General features: G+C 38.3%; 1 protein-coding gene and 1 long non-coding RNA gene across 3 annotated transcripts in view; one reads left to right on the forward strand and one right to left on the reverse strand.

Annotated features, from left to right (window-relative positions):
* LOC119772649 (protein phosphatase 1 regulatory subunit 29) overlaps nt 1–21,892 on the forward strand; it is a 106,725-nt gene that overhangs the window by 24,815 nt on the left and 60,018 nt on the right. The gene's annotated exons all lie outside the window — the stretch shown is intronic.
* LOC119772650 lies at nt 3,385–6,641 on the reverse strand. 2 transcript variants are annotated; one of them, XR_005279291.1, is made up of 7 exons: nt 6,494–6,599; nt 6,323–6,399; nt 6,003–6,094; nt 4,644–4,777; nt 4,395–4,538; nt 3,682–3,814; nt 3,385–3,584 (listed from the first exon to the last, which is right to left on the reverse strand). It is a non-coding gene; the product is annotated as an uncharacterized LOC119772650 (long non-coding RNA). The 2 variants fall into 2 exon arrangements; XR_005279290.1 differs by lacking the exon at nt 6,323–6,399 and having other exon boundaries at nt 6,494–6,641.

Consider the following 21,892-nt stretch of genomic DNA (forward strand, 5'->3'; position numbering starts at 1 on the left):
TATTATTGCTGGATCGCACAAAAGCACATGTACTTCCTACCGATGATGAGGAGCGCCCACCTGCCCCCACCCATCCTAACAACTTTCTACAGAAGCACAATAGAAAGGGTTCTGACCAGCTGTCTCACTATGTGGTGTGGAGGCTGCAGCGCCTCAGACTGGAAGAGAGTGAGAAGCGTGGTGAGGAGAGGATCATCAGGGTTCCTCTTCCCTCCATAAAAGACATTTCAACCCAACGCTGAGTGTCTTCAGTCCATAACATCATCAATGACCCCTCAAAACCCCACCACGGACTGTTCTCCCTGCTGCCCTCCAGGAAGAGACTTCCCAGCATTCGATGCAGGTCTAGCAGATTCTGAAACAGCTACTTCCCCACTGCCAACAGACAGCTGAACTGTTGAGAAAACTCTCAGTCATGTCACAGGCTCTGCATCACACTGACAACACCAAACCAAAACACTGCATATTTGCACCACATATATTTAATGCTCTGAACTTCCATTTCAGTGCGTTTGTTGCACCATGTTTTTTTCTCCCCCACTGTTTACATTTGATCAACGCAGCACTTTAAGAAATGGCAATATCACGAAAGCTGTACAATATGAAATTTAGTTTTGTATAGACTCTGTGTATACAAAATGAAAGTTGTCCAAGTCTAAGTCCATCATGAAATTCAAACATAAGTAAATTTATAACATTAAAAAGAACTGGGATCAATTTAAGATTATTGCCCATACTGAAAATGCATGTTTGAGTCATTTTGAGGCTGCTGGGTAGGCTTCTCCTAACTGATTTAGACTCTGTGTGCTCAGAGCGGGTGAAGGTGCTGATGGGATAGGGAAAAGGACAGAAAGAGACAGATCCAGAGAAAAATAACTAAAAGAGCGAGCCTCGGAGAGATAGCCTGACAAAGAAGTGGACTGTGTGTGTCATTTTCTCTGACAGTTATTTGCAGGAATTGTTCATAGATAGCAGATGTGTTGTGTGCTGATGGCCGGAGGTGTTTGGAGACAGGTCTTATGCACTGTGATTGAAACAGAAGATAGGTAGCGCCTCATTTTATACAGTACCACTGGCAGTGAAGCCATCTGCCACCTTGTTGACTTCTGATGCATCATCAGCTGTAATTGTCATCATTCTTATTCTGGTTTTCTGCCCTCTTGGTGGTAATTTAATTAAACATGTTGGCAGAAGTGTGGATAAATGTGTAGCAGGAAAAGCAAACAGAAGGAAAAGACACATTAATCCAATTAACTTAATACAAACTAACTTTTGTATTAAATTAGACTGACTGTTACATATCTTTAGTCTTTACCCATAAAAGAATCCAGCATCCTTTTAATTGCAGTTTTGCTTTGTATCATATTTTTATGTCTGTTCTACTTTACTGACCTATATATTCAATATGTGCAGTAGGATATATTTTAATTGAGTTTGTAATTAACACAGGATAAACACCAATATTTATAAAATTATTTACAGTGCAATGGAAATTTCAGATTCTGTTACTTAAGTAGCTTTAGAAAAAAATTGAGATTTTACAAAAACGAAAATTTCTTGCTGAAATTAGAACAAATTTAATGAAAAGGGCAAACTTAAACCTGATGGAACCGCACAACAGGAAACATAAAAGAAGTTCTCAAGAATAAGACTTGTGTAGTCTCTTGCTGCGTTTAAGTGTTACAAAAATTAAAATTGTATTAAATATATATCTCAATTTTTTTCATATTTCTATGTCTAGATGTGTCTGATGTGAACCACGTGGCACAACTAAGGAGGAGCTGCACAAAGTACAAGATCTGCAACATCTCTTGAAATCTTTCTAGTGCGAGCTCACCTGTCAGACTTGGGAAAATCTGCGTCCCGGGATTTTCCAGAAAGGACACAGAAAAGCAAAGTCACAGAGCTGTGTAAACATCACTGAGGAGGGGGGAGAAAGCAGAAAATAAAAAAAGGTAGGGTATACACTATATATGCATATTTGTACTTTAGCTGACAAGAAAGTTTTCTTAAACATGATTTGTTTACACCAATGTTATTCTATAATTGAGGGTGAATTTTAAATAAAAGACAAAGCACAAGCTTTTTGGTTGTTCTTGTAAAACTATGCAAAAGTCGTTTAAATAAACTCATATTTTTACTATCAATGTGTGCTGTAAGAAATTAAAATTAGTCACTAGGTATGGTTTTATATTTTTCCTGAAAACTGAGCATAGCGTTGTGATACTACAAACTTATTTTAAGGTTTTCATCAAACTTTTCCACAGTTTCAAGTTAATTTTTAATGTTCGGCATATGCCTTCTAAAAAAAACTCTTGCTAGAAATGCTATAAAGGCAGCATATGGTATGATCTTAAAATAAGGTCTTATCAGACTTATCTTTTACACATATTGCGCCTGATTTTTCTTCTTAAGCTCCTTGCCAGCTTTAGATACACTATTGTTTCTTTGTACCATAGTGAGGATTAAACACAGTCTTTCTGTGTGTGTGGGAGAGGGTGTGTGCTTATGTGTGTATCTTTGACAGTTCTGGCACAAAGTGTAGCATATATTATGCCATGGTTCCTGCTTTTATGGCACCTATTTCATTGGCAGAACTGTGATTAGTGCCAACAGTTTTTTCGACCTTCCCCTTGCTATTATATTCTTTGTGCACATATGCGAGTGCACTGTATTTGTGCCAGGCAGAGATAAAATAAAAGTAGTGATTGTTGTAATTATTCCTTCTTCAATTTCTTCCGCCTACTCTGCCGGTGGAGAATCTTGCTCTAAGAGGCATATAATACCGTGGAATGCAACCCTTTCCAATGTATTCACACTTATATGCATGACAGTCTATGGTGCTCATTAGTGATCCGTATGTTAAATGTTGGCATAAGGAAGAAAGTCAGGAGGAAGTAAGAAACAACTACAAAATCATTATACACTGTAAAAAAAAATCCGTTGTTTTTACGGTAAAAAACTGGCAGCTGTGGTTGCCAGAATAATCCCGTAGAAAATACAACAAAACTGTTAACATTACGGAACAACTTGTACATTTTACTGGGATTTAATGTACAATAAATTATGACAAAATGTACATTTTGCAGTTATTCAATGTACAATAAGCAGTTTTAGGACGTGAAATTTACAAGTTGTTTTGTAATGTTGTTTACATTTGTACTGTATTTTTAACGGGGTTATTCTGGCAACCACAGCTGCCAGTTTTTTTCCGTAAAAACAACATTTCTTTTTAAAGATGTTTACATTTGTACTGTATTTTTAACAAAATCATTCTGGAAAAACAACAGGATATATATATATATTACAGTCTTACTATCTACATTGCTTCAAATTACTTCTAAATGAAAAGTCAGGCTGTAACAAACCACTCGTCAGACAATATACAATTCACAATAATGCAAATTTATTGTTGAAAAAATAATGAGAAAGAGATCATTAGTGTGTGTGTGTGTGTGTGTGTGGTCGCACTTGTGTTTGTGAGAGAGAGGGATTGTGAGTGAATAAATGTGAACCTTGTTAATATAGAGCCACGAAAAAAGGTGATATAGGTGTTCATCGGCTCCATCACTTTGAAGGAACACCTAGGGGAATAGAGAAGAGAAACAAACAATAATCTCCACTAGTTTCATTAGCAAAGTCAGCAATAATCAAAGATAACAGTAGCACTAGCACACACACCTTTTTAAACAGCTCGCCATTCATGGAGAGCTTGAGAATCACGGTAAAGGCTTGATTAACATGCAACTGCATTGCTTCTAGAAGAACATCTAGAGAAACATATGGGTGTTCACTGTCGCGGTGACTTGAACAACTAATGGAATAGAGAAGAGAAAGAAATACATAATCTCCATTAGTTTCATTAGTAAAGTCAGTCAATAATCAAGGACAACATTAGCATTAGCACACGTACACTGAACACGTGGGAATTATGTTCAATGCATCCAGAAAGTATTCACACCCCTCTCAATGTTTCACAATTTGTTGCATTGCAGTCATCTCCTTCAGTCAAATAAGTTTATTTTTTTCTCCTTGATCTAGACTCAGTGATCCATGACAGCTAGGGTGTGAATACTTATGCCCATGTGGATATTTCAGTTTTTTTAACGATTTGCCAAAACTTCAACAATTCTGTATTTTGCTGTCATTATGGGGCACGGATCCTAGATCAGGGAGAAAAAATAAACTTATTTGACTGAAGGACATGACTGCAATGCAACAAATGCTGAAACATTGAGAGGGGTGTGAATACTCTCTGGATGCATTGAACATAATTCCCACGTGTTCATTCATAGTTTTGATGCCTTCAACGAGAATCTACAATGGAAATAGACATGGTAATAAAGGAAACATTGATTGAGAAGGTGTGTCCAAACTTTTGGCCTGTACTGTACCTTTTCAAACAGCTCGCCATTCATGGTTGAAAAGGTCATGAACCAAGTTACAGAAGCTTAGATTAACATGCAACTGCATTGCTTCTAGAAGAACATCTAGAGAAACATATGGGTGTTCACTGTTGCAGTCACTTGAAGGAACAACTAATGGAATAGAGAAGAGAAAGAAATACATAATCTCCATTAGTTTCATTAGTAAAGTCAGTCAATAATCAAGGACAGCAGTAGCATTAGCACTAGCACACATACCTTTTTAAATAGCTTGCCATTCATGGTCTGAGAAGTCCTGAATCAAAGTAAGGACTCTTGGATTCACATGGAGCCATTTTGTTTTTGTTTGTTCCACTTTCGTCCCCTTCTCCGGATTAATAGAGAAGAAACATCTAGGTTAACAGAAGAGAGAAGAAACACATATACCACTATAAATGATACAACCATCTCAACCAGTCAAATCAGTACAAAGGAAAAGACAAAAAAGGTGAGAATATGGGTTACAGTTTTCCATTAATTAAAGTTTAACTGGTAGGCGGGGAGCTAAGGGGCCAACCGTGTACCCCCCACATAATGCAACTTTAAAAATATATATATATTATTAAAGGTCTCATCATGCTTAACATGAATCAGAATGTTTACATTGAAAATTTTGCACTACATGTTTCAGGTAGTCAGTGTATTTCCAAACATTGCAAATTGCATTGCATCTTCCCCTAGTTCATGGAGAGTCATGTTCCTGTAATACGTTTCCATTGCATTTTCAATGTACGGAAATACATTGACTACCTGAAACATGTAGTGCAACCCAAAATGTTCAGTGTTAACATTCTGATTCATGCTCAGCATGGTCAGACTTTGGTCACCAATTTAGGTAACATTTTAACATGTCAGTAACCCCAGGCTCACACCGACTCCGGTCTTACCGTTGCGGTGCGGTGGGTGCGGCGCCGCAGTGATTCCAAGTCATTAAAAAGACGTAAACCTCTCTCACCGGCTGCTGAGCTGTCCGGCTGCGGTTACCGAGACACTCCGGCGCTGCAGAAAATTCCGCAAGAAAGCTATCCTTGCGGCGTGCCGGAGCCCTCCGCAACAAGCTCTCGCAAAAATCCTTTATTTGGGCCGTGTTATCGCGTGAAGTTACGTGAACTCAAGTGAACTTCTGTTAAATCTCCGGACCTGTTGCCGGAGCCGCAGAGCCGCACCGCAGTCAAAAGGGCGGTGTGAGAGGGGGTGTGCGGGAGTTGCGGTCTCCGTCGGCTCGGTAACTGCACCGGAGCCAGTGTGAGCAAGGGGTGACTCGTAGCTCAAGTGTAAAAACAGGTGTGTGTACTATATGTATGCAAATGAAAAAAAAAACATCTGAAAAAAACTGAAACAATTAAGAGATAGAGGTCAGTGTGTGAATGAGAGAGCATGTGTTCAGTCTTTGGAAGGCAGGTGTGTGTGTGTGTGTGTGAGAGTGTTCATGTGAATGTGTGAGTGAGTGTGTGAGAGAATGAGTGGGGGTATTTGAAATTAACAGCTGAGACAAAAACAATTACAGATGATGCATGAACATAATTTAAATTAGAAATGAAGAAATTTGGGATATATTTGTGAGTGAGGGTAACTTACCACATACAACAATGGTGGGAGTCAAGGGCACTCTGTTCATGTCCACTTCTCTAGCCAGGCAAGTGTCCTCCACATAATGGAACATCACAACCCTACAATGCAACACAGAACCTTTTAACGTGTGCAATGTTCTCCCGCAAAAATGACAATGAATCATGTCGTGGGGAGCTTGAAACAGGCTAAATAGCTATTAGCTGCTAGCAGCCAGTAGCAACGTGAAGTTCGCCTATCAGCCAGTGAAATCAATAAAAACGCGCCGTTTTGTTTCACAAAATTGTCTTTTGATTTAACCTGATGCTAGAACCAGAGACATTACTTACTGAATCATGGCGTGGGGAGCTTGAAACAGGCAAAATAGCTATTAGCTGCTAGCAGCCAGTAGCAATGTGAAGTTCGCCTATCAGCCATTGAAATCTATAAAAACGCGCTGTTTTGTTTCACAAAATTGTCTTTTGACTTAACCTGATGCTAGAACCAGAGACATTACTTACTCAAACTTGGTGTCTGTTAAGTGCCACTGCCACAGAGCCGAACACGCACGTGTTACCAACCTAGCTAGTAGCCACTGCGTGGGACGCTGACGCTGATGCGCAAATACAGCCTGTGAATGGGCGGAGCTAACATTGAACCAAAATAATTTGATATTCTCCTGCAAAGAACAAAGTATTTGTAAAATAAACTAACCTACATAGCAGGAATAAACAGAAAATAGAATTGTTTACTTACCAATGATTGGTTCCATGAAAAATTCCAATATATGTAGAGCAGCGAATCAATTCAATAAGTCCTCTTCCAGATGGCCATGGTTTGATTCAGCTGTGTTTTCCATTCAAATATCATGGATAGGCATCCCGTGTTAACTAGACCTACATAAAGCTTCCCTTTCCTAATTTATTCAAAAAAAAAAAGTATTGTCTTTTCAACACATTAACAGTTTTATTTGGTTTAGAGTTTTACGAAATGGTAAACAAAATTAGGTTAGGGATCAGTCGAAGCGCAGCCCAAAGACCCCTTATGATGAGTACCATTAATGGACTCAGTGCTCTCTGACTGTGGGATTCCAGAGGTAGCTGATTGGTAACGGCAGTCCAAGCGACAAGCGGCTCGGGCGGTTGCCGAGGCAACAACTCGTTTTATGAAATGTGCCAAAGGGCCTAGGCCACTGACTTTTATTTAACAGGGCAATGATGTAATTTTAACTGTATGACTTTTTTTTTGACATTACAGTTAATTTGTGTTTAAATTACATTAATTTGCTAATTATACAAAAAATTCTGATCTATTCAACATATTCATACTGTAAAATGAACAGTTTTATTTGGTTAGGAGTTTTACAGTTTATCATTGTAAATTACACAATGCTTCATTGTTTTTGCATCTACAGTTTTTTTATGTCATGATTTTACAGGAATTTACTGTTAATTCTACGGATATTATTTACAGTGTAAATCAAAAGCTCATAAATGTAATTCCTCTTAATTACAAGTCAACTGGTGTTTCAAAGGCATTTATTGTCACCCTAAGCTTTGGAGGTAAATACAGTTGTTCAGGAAACAAGTGAAATCTTGAAATTCGGCAGCCTGTGCATACTGACCCAAAGGTCAGTTATAATATTTTTTTTTCTCAGCAGTTTGTTTTATATGAAAACTTGAGCTGTGTCGTGAGGAAAGGCTTGTGTGCACACTGATTCTATGAGATAGCTCCCCCTGAACTGTTTAGCTCAACATGAAGTCTCCTTGTATTAAGTGGCCTATAGTGGAGGTATCAGGAGACATTGCTAAGACTTTAATACCCCATAAGTGCTATGTGGTTTGCTCTGGCTTTGTTGGTGTGGATGAGGTTTTTAGAATGAGCCACTGAACATTTGTTAAGCCCATGCATTTAGGTTTGGCCCTAAAATATATTTGGAAAAGGGTAGCTTTGCTGATTAGTGGAGCAGGGACTCATTAGATTTAGGCCAAAGATCCAAGTACTGAGATGAAAAGAAATATCTAATAATGCATGCAAGTGGTATCTGTACTTTTTCAAGAGTTTTTGTCTCTTAAAGGCCTTGAAGCATTTTCCAAACTCACATAACAGAAGCCAAGATGTTTTCTGCCAGAAAACCAATATTTTTGCCAATATTATGCTTTGATTCAAAACAATGAAAGGGTGAGATTTTCCAATTTCTGATGAAAAAAAAACTGCTCCAACAAAAAGATGCATTTTAGGTTAGCTTGCCAATCTAAAGGTGTGTGTTGACCAAAGCGTGTGTCTCTTTAATCCCCTGAGATGGAGAGACCACCTATCTAGGATGTTTCATAAGTTTTTCCTACACAATAACGGAGACAAGTCATACATCAAGATCCAGCATGGCATATGCATTGAGTTTGCACTATCCCTAAACATCCAGGCTCTAAACTGTAATTATTTAAGTACTTCATTTAAATTGGGAAAAGCCTGCAACTTATACTAGGTTATAAGCATATTACACTTTATATATTTTTTTTAATGAATCAGACACCCAGCATTATAATATGGTGGATATATGTGATATGATGTCCTAACATATAAATACTTCCTACAAAGACAAACCTGACATGCATAGCTGTTATGGTTGTGCCCTATGTGGTCTTTTGTTTGAGTTTCTTTTTAAGTTTTCAGTTCCACTTTGATTTATTTTATTCTGTGTTTTCTTGTTCATTGGTTTCTTTTCAATTTTGTGTTGTATCTAATTAGTGTCTGCCTTCTGCCAGTCTCCTTTTCTTTAGCTCCTTCTAGTTACTTCTGTCTACACCTGCTCCCTATCAGATAATAATTGTTTCTGTCTCCCATATACACCTCCTGATCAGTTATTCTTTGCTGGTTTGTTGTTAATTGGCTCCTCATATGTGTTTTCCCTTGATGTCTTCTGGTTTTTGTTTTTTTGCATTTTGTTCCTGGATTTTGTTCCTCCTTGCCATTAAATCAACAAATACTCATCTCTGCATTTTGGGTCCTCAACCAACTACAACGATCAATTTCGGATATTAGCTAAATATTTGACCTTTTTAACCCTGTATTTCCAGGTATTATCTAGATTGTGGAAAATTATAGTAGTATTTAGCTGAACTTGTAGATTTTATTTCTGAAGAGCTGGCCTTGGATTTGGTTGGATGTTCTCCTTTCATGTAGTTGCCTATCTGTCTACATTATAGACAGCAAGTATAGAGAACAAGCATCTTCCATTATTATGAAATAGAATCCTTGACAGTTCCAGGTTTATATTTATATTTATATTCTAACAAATTTATCATACCCGCTTTGGAAGTTAGTAAAGATGTCTTACATTAAGACTTTGTAATGATGTCTGTACTAGGATATCTGTGACAAGAGCAGCATAACTAGAGAAATGCAGAAGAAACAAGTGGAATGACAAATAGTTATGTACCCACACATCTTTTCTAAGACTAGTTGAACAAATATGCATATTTTTTACTTGAAAAGAAGGCCAAAGTAGGAATGTGCAGGAAGAAATCACGAAGCACACAATAACCCTTGGTGAGGATTCATACCCAGGAACTTATTATTGCAGGGCAACAGTGCTAAAAGAAGCATTGCAGTTCCAAGATTTGTACATCAAAATTTATGTTCAGACTCTGTACAGTGAGTTTCAAAATGAAAAATAATAAAAAAAAATGTCTGGAAAGCAAAACATCAAAGATTATTTCTGGTTGTTCTAACTTCGTGTTTACCCACTATATTTGTACCATTAGTTTGAATAGACTTTATAGCTGTAAAATAACATTCTTAGATAAAACTAACTAGAGTGATTTATAGAGTTTTAATAGTGTTAAATTCTAGACTTGAATAAGGCCAATACAGTGGATTTATTGGGTAGACTAGTAAGACTTGTACAACCACCACACAGCTTGACAATTTAATGTTTTTTGGAGTACAGTAGTTTGGAATAATTGAGGTACTTATGGCTATAGGATTCAGAAAAAAAATAATAATAATAAGGGTTGGAGCTGAAAAGATATTGCAATGACTAACTTACTATTCTACTACAACTCTGCTGCATTGTCAACTGCTATGTTGTTCCATTTTGTATTTCATACTTTGAATATATTGCTTTCATTAACACCCTTAACCAAGTCTGCTTGCAACCCTGAACTAGAAGCATAAAAAGAGAGTGCATGTCTAGATAATATTACCTCGTATTAGCTGCTACTTCTCTGTCTAGAGTCTAGACCATGGTTTTAAGCCAAGACTGCTTGTGGAGAACATTTATTTTGAAATATACTCCCCTGACATGAGTAGTGTCCCTACATGCATCACCAGTCAGTGTGAGCTGCAGCTTCTCTGTGGGAGGCTGTAGTAATGCCTCATTTCAGGGAAACCCTTAAATCACTAAAGCAACACGTAGTTCCCCATAAAAAAAAAATAAAAATACTTGCATGCATACCAAAGCTATTATATGTAGATGATTTCACCTAAAGTTAAAAGCATGTACTGTATTCATATTAGTACATTGCTTCCTAAGATAACAACATATTTGGATCCTATTATGTCATCTAGGTACATGCTACTTTTATTCTTCAATAGTCGACTTTAGTTTTTTACATCCACAAAAGTGAAGTGTTTTAATTCCAGTCATATAGTATCCCAGGTTAAAATGTATATGGTTGTGAATGATTGGCTATGAAGATTGAAAGATACTGTAATTCATTCATTTCCAATGTTGCTTCAGGCACTATGCATGACTTCTATACAGCCACCTGTTGCTCACTTAACCAAGAACTTGAGAAAATCCCTGCTGTCAGTCATACTTCTAGATGCTCTCATAAAATGTCTGTGCAATAAAATACTTATTCTTGTCATGCTAAAGCCTTTAGTTAAGTGCTGGGCCTTACAATGTTCCTTTCCCATTTTTTAAAACAGCAGTTGCAGTTTGACAAGCAGAAGAATAGCCTCTTGGGTGGGTCTAAATGGGCTTTTGAGTTTGATAGAATTCATAAAAAGTTCCTGATCCACTGAGGGGTAGATCTAAACAATAAAATATAGTTGTTCTCATTTCACAAATCAATAACGACAGTTGGAAAATGGTCTTTAGTGTTTTGATAAATCCTCTTTTGTCATTGCTTATTTTCCACCAGGTGGTAGCGGGATGAAACAGACCCATTTTTTGTACACAAAATCTATTCTAGAGCCGATTTGATGGACAGCAATCATGGGTAAATTTTAGTTTTAAATATTAAAGGATATCTAAGAAACATACTGTTTTAAGTCTAACTGTCTGGATCCATGCAGGAAACCTATGACATACAGTATGATTTAAGTTTATACAATGTAGAATGTTGAGGGAATAGGTTATTATGTTATTTGATTATGATCAATAGTCTAGTTTAAAACAAAAAAGGTAGCTTACATAGCCTAATTAATATAGTCTATTAACCTAAAGCACTATTCATGATATGGTTGTTACATGTCAGGTACGCTGGTCATTGACCTTGACCAAGGCACCTTACAGTAGAATTGCAGTCAGTCCCTGGACTAGCATGGCTGTCTCTGCCCCAACATAGTTAGGGACATATTTTCCACTGGGATCAGCTTCATAGTCATGCTAGGCCACTTCTTCTTCATTTTATTTATTTTGCTCAGGCTACTCCTAAGCCCACAGCCCACCAAATGCTGAAAGGGCAATATTGTTGCCATTACTGTTAATATATAGTTGAAAGTTTACACATTAAGTAATAAAATGTCACAGAGGATGGTATGGGGGGGGGGTGGTCATTGAAGAAAGGGGGATGATTTTTAAGTTTTTTTTTTTAAGAAGGGGGATGCCATTCCCCCCTCAACCACCTCGAGTACTTATTATATTAAAGAAGACATTTAACCCGTCTGTCAAATGTATATCAAATGGCCCTTTTAGCATTTTTCACCTCTTTGTAAATAGTGGAAATCTCAAGGATGAAATGAACAAAAGTTGTGGTCCTGCAGCCAACACATAGGGAGAGCTTTTTTATTTCAGTTTTTTTTTTTTCTATTTATGATACAATTCTTTTGCATCAGTCAGCACAGACCATACTTTGAAGATTTAGGGTTATGCATTTGAAAACTGAAAAGAAAAGGGCTTTTGTGGGATTTGACAAGGAAGTAGATAAAAGGAAACTCTCAAAAAGCTTTTATAAATCCAGAGGTTGTCTTAAATCTTAACCAAATGGTAACATAAACGGACAAAACCCCATCCATACGGTAAAGTAATGACAAAAAATGTTTGTTCAGAGCCTTGCACAAGTTTTTTTTACACTTCATCATTTTACACCACAGTCTCCAAGATTTTATAAGAGGAACCCACACAAGGAGCATGTTTGTAAAATGTTAATGGAAGAAATGAGATACATGTTTCCAGAGAAGGGCAAAAATACAGTAAAAGTGAGAGATAAGGCAAGGGCATAAGAAATAATCTCTGTACAATGTTTGAAAAAGTACACCCACATACATCAAAAGGAACAAATTACCCAACCAAGTTGGAGAATTTTGGCTATATGCCTTAATGTTTTGTGTGGTAAAAACAATGCATTTCACCTTGACAACAGCATTTCTATAATAAACACTGCTGTGTCTGTATCAAGGTGTGAGGATGCTTGTCTTAAGAAGGGAGAGAGAAGCTGCTTAGAGTTTATTTAAACAGGGGTGTTTCTTTTCTTTTTCTTTTTTTTACAGTGTCCCGTCTGGCAATGTTTGACTTGATGCCAAAAAGAGCCCAACAGATTGTACTTTCACAAGTGGAGCACTATGGCTATCGCTGTAGTGTTCAGCTTGATTTATGCATATAAATTGCTTTATTATAATTATGCAGGGAGTTTTACAGATTATATGGACACTGCAATGTAAGTAGAAAAGGAAAGGAAAAACAGGAAAAAAAAGGACAAAAGATGAAAGAAAGGGGAGATAAAAAGGAGATAATGATAAGACATTTTCAGTCTGCTTCATCACCTGCAAAGAGATGTACAAAGAACAGCACAACCAACTGATACGGTACAAGCCATACAATAAAGTAACACCTAGATACTATCCCTGAAAAATATAGTAGTATTAGGAAGGGTGTTTCTAAACACAATTTACAGCTTGTATGGCCAAAACTGCAATAGAATGGTCAAGATCAAACCAATGTCAGTTAAAGAGACCCAAAGCCTAGACCTATACACATTTATGAATCCATCAAAAGATTTAATGTTACACTTCATACAGTCTTACTAGGATCAAGCTTGTTTGCACAGAAGACAATTTTCTTCAATTCAATATAAGTACAAAGGTGATGGGAGAATAACCAAAATTACAGCATGATTACAGCATGATTATAAAACCAAAATATTGGTTTTATAGAATATTGACCAAGGGTCATGCTACCCCTTTTAAATTTTATTTATAAAAGAAATAGAGAATGATATATTATTTCATAATTGATTTTTTGTTGCTCTATCACATAAATCCAAAAAACTCAATTGTTTTAAGTTTCGTATTGAGAAACCATTTTCAGAAACCTTGCAAGGTGCTGCCTGAATCCGAACCATTAATTTAGTTTCAATGGGATGTACTCATTTTACTTCCACACAAATACTGTTTCAATTATTCATCCTTTAAGTCCCTTTCATATATACTTCCTTCAATTATCCCACACAACCAGGGGGGAGACACACACATTTAAAATACAGGCTTCATCTTCAATAATATTTTTGGTGTTTTTAGAAACCTTTATATCACAGATAGAACATGACCTTGCATATGAAATGTCTGCTGATGATGCCTGCCAGCCTATGCCGTGTATCGTGTTCAGTTTGAAATCTGTCTAATGATGTCTAGAATCTTGGCCAGTGACCTGGATTCCTCAAGGGTTTATCCAAAGTGCTGTAATGTGGAAGCAGATACATGAGAAACAGGAAAAAGCCTTTTTCAGCCAATTTTTTTTTCTCCTGTTGGATGAAACCATTTTCTTGTAATTCTTGTAATTTTTTTTTGCAAATGGTACCAAACATGTACTTTTCCTGAACCATACGGATGTTTATTGACATACGGCTTTTGGTGCTCTTGTCTTCTGCATATGCAGCTTTTCCAAACTGTGATTTCATGCCATGCAAACGCCAGTCATGGCAAGACTGTGACAGCAACAGCCAGAGGGAGCTTCAGTGCAGGGATACAGTGATGCATAAATACTTTTACAGCACAGTTATTGTTCTAACTGCTGGTTAATATAATGTTATTTTAATTTTTGGCTCTATGACAGATTGAGAGTGTAATTTTTCATTAGGTGTTTGAAACATGCATACATATATTTAACCAAATAAAAGGAAGCTCTGCATCACTCCTTATTAATGGTGGACTCATGCTGTGATAACTTTGCTTGAGTGACTTGCCTTTCACCCACACACTTACACCTACACCCTAAACACATCCATAGGCTGTAGAAAGAAGGCATCCTACACAACTGAAGTAAAGCAGAATGAACCAGGTGAAAAAGCTCATAGATAAAAATCAAGGGGGGGGAGGTGACCTGGTTTAAACATCAATCTGGTAAATTAATTATGAGATATGTTTCTTCCTCTCAAAAAAAATTAGCTTCTTCTGCATAAACGAAATAATTGGCTGTGTGGCAATAGAACTTAGACTTGGCAGGTGCTTATACACTATATGGCTATGCATATTTTTGTGCTTGTGACATGTAAATGTGTCCATTTCTGTATACATGTAACCACAGCACATAAAAGAGATGCCAAATGAAATGCGTCTGTGGACAGACCAAGACACACATTTTATTAGAATGTGTTTATGTCCAGCACTTTAAGTTTTACTCTATTTTGTATGCTACCTTTGAAGGACAGAGGGAATGAAGCGTTAAATTACCTTTCCAACTCTTGTGAATTTGTGTGTCATTTGTTAATGAGTTTTGGTTTAAGTCAATACCATCAATATATGTTATTATGCTTTTCTCAATATTTACATGTTTCGGAATTTAGGTAAATAAATGAAAGTGATTTTAACGTGTTTAGATTTAATGTCAAACCAGAAAGGATCTAAGGGTGCAGGATAACGGAGGAATCTCTCAATAAATTTGAAAGGTTATTTTTGTAGCTAGTAATTAGAAATGTCTTGATTATAATGTTTTTTGTCCTTAAATCATTATTAAGGGACATTTTCACATACAGTAGTCGCTCTTTCAATAAAGTCACTGCAATATAAGAGTTGTAAATGGGATTTCTACATTTAACATTCAAGTTCTATATTCGTTTTATGTTGTTATAACTCTATAACTATAACGCTATATCTTAAAAATCAGTTCCATTCATTTCAGAAATGGAAATTAATTGTAGTAACTGTGAATGTGTTTCTCCAACAAGTTCGAGTAGATGTTAAAAGCTGTAGGCAAGAAGAATCTCCTGTAGTGGTCAGTCTTGCAGCTAATCTGGAAACACTGTTGATAACTCTTCAGGCAGAAAAGTCCCTATTGGCTTTGCTACAAGTCTGTAAAAGCTGCTATATGGTGGCATGATATAATCTGTATATCTGGTTACACTTTGATCCAACTTTAAAAGAAATATATCATGATTGAAAATTCATAAAGTGAATAAAAACACACTATTAAACTATTTTTGTGTTGCTGACTAGTGAATATCTGGTTAGTCACTTGGCCCTTCACTCTCACAAACTGTGGTCTCTTTGACAGGTAGTCTTCAGGCAATTGTTGAGGCCTCCAAATAAGTCTTCTGGATTGTTTGAAAGATCATATCAAGCTGAAGAGAGTCAAATGCACTTAAGAAATCAAAGAACAGGATCCTCCCAGTTACGGTCGCGCTGTAAACCCCACAGAGTGCTCTGCAAAGGGCTTCAGGACTCTGGTCATAAGACCATCTGGACTGGGTGTATATTCTGGCTCAATATCTCCAGTTGCATCATAAATCATCTTCTGGAAACAGATAGAAGGAAGAGAAAGGCCAAAGGAGCAGCGCCATCTTCCTATTTGGTTCAAAACAAACAAATAGAGGCAGGCGAGTCCATGGCAGAATTGAAAGAAGAAGCAGTTAAGGTGTGACAGGGAAGTTTTGGGTCAAAATGTGTCTGTTTGACTATTTGGTGCTGAGCTTATTCTTTAACTGAACCTCGACAAGAATTCGCTCAGCTCATTCGCTTGATCCAAACTTCCATCTGATGAAAGCCATTGGTCTTTTTCATACCTGACCACCTATTTCTGGTTTTGTACATTTCTTGCTTGATCACGAGTTTCTTCGTGTGTGCCTCTTTGCTTTCTCTTAACTTTAAATTACCTCTGTTAAACCATTAATAATTCTGTCTTTATTCATGAAGGCTCTTTTTTTCTCGTTTAGCAGTTCATTTAGATCATTAGTGGTACAGGGCTTATTATGAGTAAGGCCTCTCACCGTTCTTTTACGGATGGTTTTATCTGCTCCAAGCAGTCACACATTCATTGCATTGATTTCCTATCCATTTAGATGGCACAGTGCATCATAGTCTGTAGCATCAAAACATCTTTTAAGGGCTTTATCTTGTTATAGTTCTCTTTATTACAGGTTGCCTCTCACAGTTGTGTCTTACACTCTCAACAAACACACCCGATTTTTATCTGATTTTCCATGAGGAAGTCTTCCTTTATATTTACATAAAACAAATCGAAAATTTAGTTTTCTCTTGTATAGCTGAGTGTAAGGCAGAGTGAAAGGTCCTCACAAGTTATTCCCATAAACGCATCAGGCTGTTGTGTCTGTAGCAAATGCTGAATTGATGACATCACACAAAGACTCACCAACAGCAGATGGTGAATTTCAAACAGTTTCCAAATTAATAGCGGTGACCTTTCTGGGTAAAAAAAATATAGACGAAAACTAACTGCCAATAATTCAATATCAGGACTTCACATTAACATGTCCTGGATGAAACCGTCTATTGTTCACAGACACTCACAACACACAAGTTACATTCCCTATGCTGTTTTTCTTGAGAGTTACATATTTTTACCTACCCTGAACATTGGACACAAAATAGGATAGTTTCCATATTAGCAACTTTCTGACTAGATTTAGTAAATTTGAAGGAGCTTCTAGTAAGTCGACCTTATATAAAAATCCTCATTGAGGTGTGACTGCTGCTGATGCCCATTCCTAACAGCTGGTCAGACTCGCATTGGTAAAGGGGACCCAGTTCATCCTGCATTTGCAATTTAGGCTTTGCTAAGCCTGTCCTGGAAAATAAAGTAGGAGAGGCAAAGTTAACAAAACCTAATATATAGTTCTGTGGATATTATGTATTTGTTTACTAATTTGTTTATTGCATTTTTTTAATTGTGGATTACAGCTACATGACTAAATAAGCAAATGGATCAATATCATCTGAAAACTAGTGACTTTCCTTGTGGAAGTCTTATTTTTTTTCCTTATGGAATTATTGGCAACAGTCAAGATAGATTGAAAATATACTCAAGTATTCAGAAAACCAACCATAGAATGGCTGATCTGCTTTTAAAAATATTTTTTTACCTGACATAATCCACTACTTTTTTCATAAAACGTATTTTTTCTGTCTTGTAATGTTTTCATGTACAGCATGCAAAAGTGCTAGGCTAACATTACCATTATTCTGCAGCAACAGGCCTATGTATGTATGTCCAGTTTTTTTTCTGTTGACAACTGGCAGAAAATGTTCTACTGTTTCACATCTGCAAAGTGACCACTTTGCTTTGAACATCTTCAGATTAGTTTCAAAAGCTCTCTGCAAAGTTCAGTGGGTATAGCAATGTCTTAGACAAAGTCCCATCATACAAAGAAATTGGCAGTTGTGGTCTTATCTGTATAGCTAATTAAAACAAACCCTGTTATTAAAAAAAATGGGCACGTATCAACAGAATGTGCACATAGAGTCTGACTTTTTTATTTTGTTAAGGAAAATATGCTTAAGCAAATGTTCTGTTCCCATACATATAGTTACACACAGCCAATCGGTAACAATTATTAGCTGCTGGGTCTCATCAGGTGCTCTGAATTGATCTTTAAAAAAGCCTTGTTTAGGACCTAAGGCAGATCGAACGGAGACATTCTTATTGATTTTTACTGTTCCAACTTCCCCACTCTCGGACATTTCCTCTGAAAAAGCCTTTTTTTGATTCCATCCATTTCTCTACACTTCCTTCATGTAAACCATAAGGCTGCCTAAATTGAAAGCTGTACTCTAACTTCCTACTCGATACTCAAGTAAATATAATTAAACTTTGATTTCTTAGTGAAACATTTTGTATTTACAATGCAAGTCAACAGTTCTATCGCACCACAAGTTCAATAAACCTTAGCTACTTTATTTTGAAGTTAATTTCTAAATTAAAGGTTTTCTCTGGTGTTGCTTTTATTTTTTCTGTGATTAATCTGCAAGAAATGTGTTTCTGTGCACATATGTGTACATGTGCAGAGAATTTCTTTCCATTGTCTGGCATTATGTCAATGCTTTCCTGAAGACCACAGTGACTGCCGCATGTTTGCATATGAGTTTGAACATCACTTTCAGCAGTGCTAAAAAAGACACAAAAACTGCAGCCACTCTCTAGTTTCAGATTTCTAAAATTGCTTTAGATTTGCATATCCTCTACTCATGAATTTGCACATTTCGGTCATTAGAATATGATCTGCATATTGATGAAGGCACACACTAAAAAGAGGTTTGCACATACTGGCTGCTGAATTGCAAACACAAGTCTTCGAAAATCTAATTTGTGCGTATAAACATGTTTGCACATGTTTGAAGATACACTCCTATGATCAAGCTCTAAATCTCTAACTTAAAAAATGAATATACATGTAGTGTGAGTAGTATTAATATACATTAACATGTTTACTAAATCAAAGTCAGAATTATCTTTTTTTTAGATAAGTGGGGCATAGTTAATGGAGCAACTAAGACTCCAGGTCTGACTTGTGGCCTCCCAATTTACAAAGTGTGATGTCGATCCTAAACCTCCCTGATACCTTCTTTCAATTCTCCCTCTGGAATGCATTTGTAGGGGTCATTACATCCATACCCTTACATTTGATATGACTCCCACTGTGAGGTCAGAACACCTCTAACATAACCCCTTCTGGATAAATGTAATCTGAAATTGTAAATGGATGGCATCAACAAAGTCTTAAGGGCTTGTTTATTTTTTGGCTGAAGTCTTTGTGGTTGTCTCGGTTGCTTCTCGCAGGGCCCATCATTTCACATCAAGTTGACAGAGGGAATTTGATGTTGGCTGAACACACCAGCAGATTCGCTGTGCAAATTGGTGTCCTGCTGAGTGGGTAAACTACTATAGGTGAATGGTGTTGACAAGTGGAGATTGTAATTGGTCTCGAAAAATGATTAAGTGGATGGCAAGTGTCAAAGTAACACTGTGTGGATGCCAAAATGCCAAACTGTACATTGTTACAGAATGTCCAATTAGGTTCAACTCACTTGTTAGTGTGACAAAAAAATAATACAGACATGTACCTATAATGTGGTTAGATATAATAGAAATAGAATAGATGTAAAACAGTGATAGAATGTATTTAAAATGCACATAATGTTTTGGAAATTTTGATTTGATTAAATATATGACTATATAATGCATATGTATTTTTTTTATTTTACCAATAATCAATACCAGCAAAAAGTATTGTGTTTTTGGGTTATTATACACATTAGTCCTCCTTGTCATGATCGGTTCTCTAATGGAGACCCAAAGATGCAGAACACCACTGACGGACACGGGATGAAAAGTTTAACAAGTTTATTTGCACAATCACACTGAATATACTGAAGGCTGGTTCGGGCCTGGATTCTGGTTTCACCGGAGTCTGCGTGAGAGACAGCACAGTTAAGGACTGTTGACGGGGTTTGGTTTCCAATGGTGCACAGATAGTACCTTGAGGGTTCTTGAGGTTCCCTTTGGGAGAGTCACTGTTGGTTCTGGAGAAGGATTTAGTAGCAGAGTCCGTTAGCTGCTTCAGCGTCTCACGTCTAGTTTGAGCAGACCTTGGCCTTAGTTTCCCAGCTCTAGCCCAGAGCTGCTTGGAGGTTGTCTGAGAATCTTCAGGGTTTGGCTCTGAGGGTCGGCTCGGCAGGTTAGCTCTTCCAGAGCTTTCACGGAGGAAGCACGAGTTTCCTAGAGGCACAGAAACAGAGGTTAGAGTCCAACTAGGGATTAGAGTCATAGGAATAATCACTGAGATCAAGGCTTTAGCGCTGACCAACTGGAACAACACTGCGGCGTTGAGGCAAGGTCTGAAGACAGCTTATGTAGTGGATCCTCTGATGATCTTGATGAGCTGCACCTGTGCAGGAGGCTCCCTCAGAGGATCCACAGCGGACTCTGCTGGAGAAAGATGGGATTTTCTCCAGCTCCCAACAGTACCCCCCCCTCAACGACCGCCCCTTGGCGGTCCGGAGGAAGTGGAAGGACAGGAACGCTCGTACTCCTCGATGAGAGCAGGGTCGAGGATGTACGAGCCTGGGACCCACTGACGATCCTCCGGTCCGTAGCCCTCCCAGTCGACGAGGTACTGCCATCCGCAACCTCGTCGACGGGGGTCTACTATCATCGACTTCCAGGGCGGGTGGTGGGGAGTCGGATGGTGGGCACAGAGGGCTCGAGGAAACAGGCTTGATCTGGGAGACGTGGAAGGTCGGGTGGATTCGGAGGGAAGGAGGAAGTTGGAGACGGACAGCTGATGGGTTGATTACTCGTGAAATCTTGAAAGGACCTATGAATCTCGGGGAAAGCTTTCGAGACATCCCCTTGAGGGGGATGTCTCGAGTGGAAAGCCACACTTCCTGGCCCACAGAATACTCAGGAGCGGGGCGTCTCTTAGCGTCAGCGAATCGCTTGACTGACTCAGATGACTGGTTGAGTGTGGCGATGGTCTCCCTCCAAATCCTCCGACAGCGACGGATGTGTTGATTTACGGACAGCACCGATATCTCTCTCTCATCTGCGGGGAAAAGAGGTGGTTGATATCCGAGACTGACCTGGAATGGAGACTGTCCAGTGGATGCGGAACGGAGAGAGTTGTGGGCATATTCTATCCATGGAAGGTATTGGCTCCAATCCACCGGGTTATTAGAAGTTAGGACAGCGGAGGGTGGATTCCAGATGCTGGTTCATACGCTCGGTCTGGCCATTAGTTTGAGGATGGTAACCTGAGGTGAGAGATGGTTTGCCATGAAGCCGGATGGTTTGCCATGAAGCCGGAAAACATGTTTAATTAGAAGCTGGGCTGTCTGGAAGGCCGCGGGAAGTTTTCTCAGGGGAACTAGATGGCAAGACTTAGAGAAACAGTCGACAATGGTTAGTATGGTGGACATACCTCGGGAGACAGGGAGACCGGTGACGAAATCAATGGCTATGTGGGACCATGGACGCGAGGGAACAGGTAGTGATTGAAGGAGACCAGAAGGAGGTTGATGTGAGGCCTTGTTACGAGCACATGTGGGACAGGCCAACACATACTCTTTAACGTCTCGATGGAGCGTAGGCCACCAGAAGCACCTGGAGATTAGAGCGACAGTCCTACTAACTAGCGGAGAATTTTGCGGCATGCATCCACTGGATCAGACGGGACCTGACAGAAGAAGGGACATATGTGCGATTAGACGGACCGGTACCTGGATCTGGTTCGGTGGCTAGGGCTGAGTTGATTAGGTCCGTTATCTCCCAGTTGACCACTCCTACTGTGCATGAGGCTGGGAGAACAGGCTCAGGTGTCTCAGGATGATCGACGGAGTAGAGACGAGAGAGAGAATCGGGCTTCACGTTCTTGGATCCAGGTCTGTAGGTGATAATAAGGTTAAATCGGGAGAAAAAGATGGACCACCTGGATTGGCGAGGGTTAGCCTGTTTGGTTGACTGGATG

Source organism: Cyprinodon tularosa, unplaced genomic scaffold (genome assembly GCF_016077235.1).
Source record: "Cyprinodon tularosa strain WSP-4 unplaced genomic scaffold, ASM1607723v1 ctg721, whole genome shotgun sequence".
Classification (NCBI taxonomy): domain Eukaryota; kingdom Metazoa; phylum Chordata; class Actinopteri; order Cyprinodontiformes; family Cyprinodontidae; genus Cyprinodon; species Cyprinodon tularosa.